The sequence below is a fragment of the Andrena cerasifolii genome, unplaced genomic scaffold, assembly GCF_050908995.1.
Source record: "Andrena cerasifolii isolate SP2316 unplaced genomic scaffold, iyAndCera1_principal scaffold3449, whole genome shotgun sequence".
In the NCBI taxonomy this organism is placed as follows: domain Eukaryota; kingdom Metazoa; phylum Arthropoda; class Insecta; order Hymenoptera; family Andrenidae; genus Andrena; species Andrena cerasifolii.
The window spans coordinates 1-5935 of record NW_027488340.1 but is presented as its reverse complement, the minus strand read 5'-3'; the positions used below and the strand labels follow the sequence as shown (position 1 = coordinate 5935).

Below are 5935 nucleotides of genomic sequence, written 5' to 3'. Positions count from 1 at the left end.
TTATTTGAACCTTTTAAGTGTAAAAAAAATAAATGAATAACAACTAAGATTAAAATAATTAATGGAAGAATAAAATAATGGAATGAATAAAATCGATTTAAAGTTGCATTATCAATTGAGAATCCTCCTCAAATTCATTCTACTAATATTTGTCCAATATAAGGAATTGCTGATAATAAATTTGTAATTACTGTTGCTCCTCAAAAAGATATTTGTCCTCATGGTAAAACATAACCTAAGAATGCTGTTGCTATTGATATTAATATAATAATTACTCCTATAATTCATACTGGAGTTGATTTAAATGAATGATAATAAATTCCTCGACCAACATGTAAATATATAGTGATAAAGTATAATGATGCTCCATTTATATGAATTAAACGAATTAATCAGCCTAAATTTACGTCTTTTATAATATGAATAACTCTTTCGAAGGCCAAATTAATATTTGGACAGTAGTGTAGTGATAGAAAAATTCCAGAAATAATTTGTACTAATAAATATACTCCTAAAATTGATCCAAAATTTCATCATGAATTGATGTTTATAGGTGATGGTAAGTTGATTAAAGAGTTATTTGAAATTTTTAGTATTGGATTATTTTTTATTATTCTAATAAATTTAGATTTTTTCATAATTAATTAATCTTTCGAAGAGGACAATATTTAGAAGAGCATACTTTAATTGTTAGAAGTAAACAATATAAAAGATTTACAATTGTAATTGTTGAAAGAATTCTTAAAGGAAGTGTATAGATCTTATAAATAAAAATTTTATTTAAGTTAATTTTATTATTTATATAAAAATTTGCTTGTTCTGGATAATAAAGGTACGTAATTAATATAGTTATTGATATTCCAATGAGTAAATATATAACTATTATAAGTTCATTTATTTTAATTTTTGATGGATGGTTATTAATTATTCTAGTGAAATAGAGGAATATAATTATTATTCCTCCAATAATAGAGATAAAAATTATATATAAATAGATTGATAATCCTGTAGTAATAAATAAGAATATTATATTTATAACTGAATATAAAACTAGAAGAAGAATTATTATTAATGGGTGAATAAAATTTATTAAAATTGATATGATAATAATTATTATTATTGAGAGAGCTACAGTTAGACATAATATTTTTAGGGTTATAGATGTTATCATAAACAAAAAGTAGTTTAAACTAAAACTTTAATTTTGGGTATTAATGATATCTTAATAAGATTTTTTTGAATTTTGCCTGTAAGAATTTTGTATCTATATTTAATTTACAAGATTAAAGTTTTAATTAAACTATACAGATTATTATTGGTGATTTTATTTATTTAGATATATTTAATTTTTTTAGACTATTAATTTTATTAATTTTTATTTTGATTTATGCATGTAAGGATAGATTTTTAATGATTTTAATTAGTATAGAATTTATAGTTTTAACAGTTCTCAGGCTGGTTTTTTTTTTTGAAGTAAATAATTTTAATGAATGGGTTTTTTTATATTATTTGATTTTTTCTGTTTGTGATGGAGTTTTGGGTTTATCTATTATGATTAATATGATTTTTTATATAAATAATCAAAGTGTTAGGATGGTTAATTTAATATGATAATGATTTTTTTATGAGTTTAGTTGGATTGATCTTTTTTTTGAAGAATTTTTTTTATAAGTGTTTTTTAAGAAATTTTTTCTTTTGTTTAGTTTTATATGTTATGATTCATTGTGGATTTTTATTAGATTGATTTTTTATTGGTTATAATCTTAGTTTGAGTATATATTCTTATTATCTTATTATATTGGTTTTCTTTATAATGGTGTTACTTTATATTCTATTGATGAATCTGATACTCTTTGTGTTAGTTTAAATTTGTTTTTAGCTATTGTTTTGTTTTTGGCTTTTAGTTCAATGAGATTTTTAATGTTTTATTTTTTTTTTGAGATTAGTTTGATTGTGGTTTATGTTATTATTTTAAAGTGAGGTATAGGTTTAATGCGATTGATTTTCGGGTTATTATTTTATATTTTATACGTTATTTTTTCTTTACCATTGCTTATTTTTATTCTTTATTCTATATATATTTATATAGATCAATAATAGTTACTTTAGAACTTTCTAATATAATTATTAATAATTATATTTATATATATATGTGTATAGGATTTTTATTGAAGATTCCTATATATATATTTCATGGTTGACTTTTGAAGGCTCATGTGGAGGCTCCTGTTTTTGGATCTATGGTTTTGGCGTCGATTTTGTTGAAATTGGGTACTTATGGAATACTTCGATTTTTAATGATTTTTTATTTAAATTCAGTTTTTTTATCTAAATATATATTAATTTTTAGAATTATGGGTGGTGTTTTTCTTAGATGTGTTTGTTTACGTCAGGTTGATTTAAAGGTTTTGGTTGCTTATTCATCGGTTGTTCATATGAGTTTATTATTGGGAGGTATATTTACTTTACTTAAATTGGGAATAATTGGTTCATATGTTTTAATAATTTCTCATGGTTTATGTTCATCTGGTTTATTTTATTTAGTTAATGTATTTTATAGAGAGACAAACAGTCGTTTAATAATTATTAATAAGGGTTTATTAATTTGTATACCGTCAATAGCAATGTTTTGATTTATATTATGTTCTTCTAATATAGCTTCACCTGTTTCTTTAATTTAGTTGGTGAAATTATATTAATAATTAGTCTTGTTATATGAATGAAGTTTATTTTTATTGGTCTAGTCTTATATTCATTTTTTAGATTTGTTTATTCATTGTATATATATAGATATATTTGTCATGGAAATTCTAATTTATGACTTAAATAAGTAGAGGTATTGTAGTAAATTATTTTGTTTTGCTTATTCATTGAATTCCTTTAAATTTTTTGTTTTTGAATTTATCTATATTTTATTATTTAAATAGTTTAATTAAAAATTTTGATTTGTGGGATCAAAGATGTATTTTTTACTTTAAATAATCTTCAGAATTATTATTTTTGTTGTATTCATATTTTTTTGTGGGATTGCATATATTGTGTTTGGAGTATACATATATATAAATTTATTTTTATGTGTATTTGACTGAACAATTTTTGAGGTTGGTTCTTTGGTTTTTAGAATAACTATTTATATTGATTATACTGGTATAATTTTTTTAGGTGTGGTTTTGATTATTTCTTCAATAGTTCTTTTGTATAGTATGGATTATATATCTGGTGATAAGAGTATTGATCGGTTAAAGTATCTTATTTTTTTGTTTGTTTTATCTATATGTTTAATGATTTTAAGGCCTAATATTTTAAGTATCTTATTAGGCTGGGATGGGCTGGGCCTGATTTCATATTGTTTAGTAGTGTATTATCAGAGAGATATTGCTTATAGATCTGGTATATTAACTATTTTATGCAATCGGTTAGGAGACATTGGTTTGCTAATGCTGATCAGGTTTGGCGCATTTGTTGGATCATGAAATTTAATGTTGTATTCTTTTGATAGATTTATAATGGTTTTTATTTTTATTGCTATATTTACTAAGAGAGCTCAAATACCTTTTTCTTCTTGATTACCTGCAGCTATAACTGCTCCTACACCTGTATCTTCTTTGGTTCATTCTTCTACTTTAGTAACTGCTGGTGTTTATTTAATAATTCGTTATAATGAGGTTTTATTTTGTTTTGATTTGGGGGTTTTAATTTTTGTGTCTGTTTTTACGATGATGATGTCGGGTTTAATTGCTAATTTTGAGTTTGATTTAAAAAAGATTATTGCATTGTCTACTTTAAGTCAGTTAGGATTTATAATGAGTATTATGTTTTTTGGTTTGAGTGATTTAGCTTTTTTTCATTTGGTAATTCATGCAATGTTTAAATCTTTAATGTTTTTTATGTGTAGGTGGTTTTATTCATTCAATGAATGATAATCAAGATATTCGTAATTATGGTGGTATATTTTATATTTATCCCTTAAAGAGTATTGTTATAATTATTTCTTTATTTTGTTTATGTGGGATTCCTTTTTTATCTGGTTTTTATTCAAAGGATTTAATTTTCGAGTATTTTTTAGTTAGATCAATAAATTTGTTATTAATATTAATATTTTATTTATCTATAATTTTTACTGTTAGTTATTCTATTCGGTTGGTAATCTGGTTATTTTTGGATTACTATAGTTTTTTCCCTTTTTCAAATCTTAAAGAAAGAAAATTGATTAGAGTTAGAATGATATTTTTAATGTTGATGTCTATTTTTTGTGGAAGGGTTTTTGCTAAATTGGTTTATAGGAAATATTTTTTTTATTGATGAATTTTGATAAGATTCTGATTATAAAGATATATATATATGGTATATTTTTGGGCTATCTATTTTATTTAAGTGAAATAACTAGATTCTTGAGTATTATTTATTTTTTTGCTTCTATGTACTTTTTAAATATTTTCTTTAAATTTTCTTATAAGTGACTTATTTTTAATTTTTATAGATATGAGAGTTGATTTGAGAAGGGCTGATATGAGTCTCTTAGAGGATTAAGAATCTATAAAATGATGTATTTGATTAACTTGCTAGATGTGAAGCGATTTGATTTAATTTTGATCGTAAAAATTTATATTTATATGTATTTGCTAATTATAATTATTTATTAATTTAAATAGCTTAAAAAGAGCATAATATTGAAAATATTAAGGTAATAATTTTTATTTTTAAATATAATTTATAAATTTTAAATTAATTTTATATTGAAAATATAATGTTTTTTTAAACTATATAAATTAGAAATATAAATGATTAAACATTTTGATTAGAATTAGAAGTTCTATATTTTATTTCCTATTTAATTGGATTTATAATCATTTGAATTATTAACAATAATTTACCTCTACTTTGGTTTCAATAATATATAAAGTAATTATTTACTTTTAATTTCGACTTAAAGATTTGACTATTGTTGTGTATATAATTATTTATAAGATATACTAGTTTAAGTAATTATTAAATGCAATTTAATTGTTATTTATTAACTAATATCCTAATTGATTCATTCTAGATAAGAGAATATTCATTCAATTCATAAACTAATAATTAATATTAATAATAATAAATAGAATGTTGATTTTGTTGATATTATAATTTTATATTTAATTAGTGGTAGAATTGGGATGATTAGAATAATTTCAATGTCAAAGATTAGGAATATTAGGGTAATTAAGAAAAATTGAATTGAAAATGGTAATCGTGGTCTTGTTATTGGATTGAATCCACATTCAAATGGGGTTATTTTTTTTCGGTTTTTGTTAATTACTTTTGTAAATATTATATTTAGAAAAATTATTAAAATAGGGATAATTGAGAATACGATGAGAATTATTATTATGGAGATAATTATATATATTTTATTTTATTAAAATCTTTTAATTGGAAGTTAAATGTAATTATTATACTATATATATTAGAAGTTTCATCAGTAGATTGTAATATATAGAAATAATCAGATGATGTCTACAAAATGTCAATATCATGATGCGGTTTCGAAATTTAGATGATGTATTTTTGAGAAATGATTTATATTTAATCGGATGAAACAAGTAGATAGAAAAATTAAACCAATATTTACATGTGAACCATGAAATCCTGTTGTTATAAAGAAAATTGAACCATAAATTTCTATCGTTAAAACAGAAAGGTGCTTCTATATATTCATAAATTTGTAATGTAGTGAAGTATATTCCTAAAATAATTGTTAATAATAATCTAATTTTTGTTTCTTTAAAGTTATTATTTAGTATAGCGTAGTGTCTTCATGTAATTGTAATTCCTGATGAAATTAAAATAATTGAATTTAATAAAGGAATATTGTATGGGTTGAATTGTTCAATTGAAGTTGGTGGTCAGTTTATACCAATTTCAATTCTTGGTGTAATTGATCTATGAAAGTATG

General features: G+C 21.7%; 4 pseudogenes; 2 read left to right on the top strand and 2 right to left on the bottom strand.

The window, feature by feature from the left end:
- Positions 1-8: 8 nt before the first annotated feature.
- Positions 9-1625, bottom strand: LOC143378345 (cytochrome b pseudogene; annotated as a pseudogene).
- Positions 1626-2145: 520 nt separating this feature from the next.
- On the top strand, positions 2146-4071 carry LOC143378344 (NADH-ubiquinone oxidoreductase chain 4-like; annotated as a pseudogene).
- On the top strand, positions 3093-4683 carry LOC143378343 (NADH-ubiquinone oxidoreductase chain 5 pseudogene; annotated as a pseudogene).
- Positions 4684-5446: 763 nt separating this feature from the next.
- On the bottom strand, positions 5447-5927 carry LOC143378346 (cytochrome c oxidase subunit 3-like; annotated as a pseudogene).
- Between the last annotated feature and the right edge of the window lie 8 nt (positions 5928-5935).